Below are 3,012 nucleotides of genomic sequence, written 5' to 3' on the forward strand. Positions count from 1 at the left end.
CAAGTCAAGACATACCAAGTACCCATCACAAACTCATCTCCCTCGCATTTACATTATTTGCCATTTGCCTCTCATTTTCCTCTCCCCCACTTCACCCTTGCCGTTTTATTCGCCCTCTCCTCCTCTCTTTTCGCTTGCCTTTTTCCGTTTGCTCGTGTGTTAGATCGTTTCCCTTGTCGTTATGGCTAGTCCTCCTATCCTTATTATTACTCCCGAGCACGAAATCCTCAATTTTAAGCAAAGGGAGGGAGAAAATTTAAAAGATGCTTGGCATAGAATTTGCAATGCTCAAAATAGATCTACTAGGAAGCTTTCTACTTCTGTTCTTCTCCGTAATTTTTATGTAGGCATCACTCCTTGGAATAGATGTGTTCTTTATACTGTCGCCGGAGGTGATTTCTTGAGTAGCCATACGTTTGATGCTTATAATGCTATGTTAGATTTGTTTGGCCCACCACCTCTTTTGGTTAATGGAACTATTTTAACTCTAGAACACGTTATGCAATGGCTTGATATTATTGAAAATAAAATTGCCACTGTTGAGTTGATTGAAAATTTGGATAAAAAGATTCATAATCATATCACCCAATATGGATCTAGGGTTGGAGTTACTTTGAAAAATCTTAAAGAGAAAGAACCTATAGTTAATGAAAAAATAGATCTAGATTCTGCTAGAATTGGTAAACTTGAGGATATAATTACTAACTTAGGTTCGGCATTTTCTTCCATGAAAAACACTCCAAAACCTCCTACGAAAACCGCCAAGTTTATTTATGTTCCTAAAAATAAGGGTGAATCTTCTAGTAAGGGAGACGCGGATCTCAAATCCATAAGTGTTCATCCCAATTGTCTTTCTATAGTTAAGGAACCTTTTGCTACAAATGAATTTATTGAATTTTTGCCCAAAGGTTTAATCCTTACCAAAAAAGGAGGAACCCCTAAAGATTATGAGTGCTCTACATACGAATTTAGTGCCAAAGAAGGCACTCGTTAGATCTATCTTCGCTTTTATGCCTAGCTAGGGGCGTTAAACGATAGCGCTAGTTGGGAGGCAACCCAATTTTTCTTTATGTTTTTTTGTTTTTGCTCCTGTTTAGTAATAAATCTTGCATCTACTTTCTGTTTAGATGTGTTTTTATCTTTTAATTAGTTTTTGTGCCAAGTAGAACCTATAGGATAAACTATGATGATAGTTGATTTGATTCTGCTAAAAAACAGAAACTTTGCGCTCACGAGAAAAAGTTCAATAAATAACAGAAACGTGATTTTGCATTGATTCCTTTTGCTGCTGATCTATAGACAAATTTTCCAGTAATTCCTATTTTGGTAGGATTTTTAGAGTTCCAGAAGTTTGCGTTAGTTACAAATTTCTACAGACTGTTCTGTTTTTGACAGATTCTGTTTTTCGTGTGTTGTTTGCTTATTTTGATGCATCTATGGCCAATAAAATAGTTTATAAACCATAGAGAAGTTGGAATACAGTAGGTTTAACACCAAAATAAATAAAGAATGAGTTCATTGCAGTACCTTATGTGGTGGTTTTGTTTTCTTTCACTAACGGAGCTTATAAGATGTCCTGTTGAGTTTTGTGTTGTGAAGTTTTCAAGTTTTGGGTAAAGCTTTTATGGACTATGGAATAAGGAGTGGCAAGAGCCTAAGCTTGGGGATGCCCAAGGCACCCCAAGATATTCAAGAATATCCAAAAGCCTAAGCTTGGGGATGCCCCGGGAAGGCATCCCCTCTTTCGTCTTCGTTCATTGGTAACTTTACTTGGAGCTATATTTTTATTCGCTACATGATATGTGTTTTGCTTGGAGCGTCGTGTATTATATTAATCTTTGATTTTTAGTTTACCACAATCATCCTTGCGGTACACACCTTTTGGGAGATGCCTATTTGATTAGAATTTGCTAGAGCACTCTATGTGCTTCACTTTTATCTTTTGAGCTTGATAGTTTTTGCTCTAGTGCTTCACTTATATCTTTTAGAGCACGGTGGTATCTTAATTTTGAAGAAATTACTAGTATCTATTGCTTCACTTATATTATTTTGAGAGTCTTTTAGAACAGCATGGTATTTGCTATGGTTACAAAGTTGGTCTTAGAATGATGTGCATCCAAGTTGGGTATAATAAAAACTATCATAGAAAAAGAATTGGATGGTATGATCAACTTGATGCTTGATAATTGTTTTCAGATATAAAGGTAGTAATGTTAGGGTCATGCTAGTGGGTAATTATGAAATTGAGAAATACTTTTGTTGAAGTTGGCAAGTCCCGTAGCATGCACGTATGGTAAAAGTTGTGTGACAAATTTGTTGCATGAGGTGCTCTTTTGATTGTCTTCCTTATGAGTGGCAGTCAGGGACGAGCGATGGTATTTTCCTACCAATCTATCCCTCTTGGGGCATGCGTAGTAGTACTTTGCTTCGAGGGCTAAGTAGACTTTTGCAATAAGTATATGAGTTCTTTTTTGACTAATGTGAGTCCATGGATATACGCACACTCATCCTTTCACTTTGCTAGCCCTTATTATTACCGTGCAACTTTCGCCGGTAACATAAACCCTTTATTTACCTTCCTCAAAACAGCCACCATACCTACCTATTATGGCATTTCCATAGCCATTCCGAGATATATTGCCATGCAACTTTCCACCGTTACGTTTATTATGACACATCCCATCATTGTCATATTGCTCTTTTGCATGATCATGTAGTTGACATCGTATTTGTGGCAAGGCCACCTTCATAATTTTCATACATGTCGCTCTTGATTCATTGCATATCCCGGTACACCGCCGGAGGCATTCATATAGAGTCATATCTTGTTCTAGCTTTGAGTTTTAATTCTTGAGTTGTAAATCCATATAAGTGTGATGATCTTCATTATTAGAGCATTGTCCTAGTGAGGAAAGGATGATGAAGGCTATGATTCCCCCACAAGTCGGAATGAGACTTCGGACTTTACAAAAAGAAAAGAAAATGAAAAAAAAATTGAGAAAGGCCAAAAAG

Source organism: Triticum dicoccoides, chromosome 1B, assembly GCF_002162155.2.
Source record: "Triticum dicoccoides isolate Atlit2015 ecotype Zavitan chromosome 1B, WEW_v2.0, whole genome shotgun sequence".
Lineage (NCBI taxonomy): Eukaryota > Viridiplantae > Streptophyta > Magnoliopsida > Poales > Poaceae > Triticum > Triticum dicoccoides.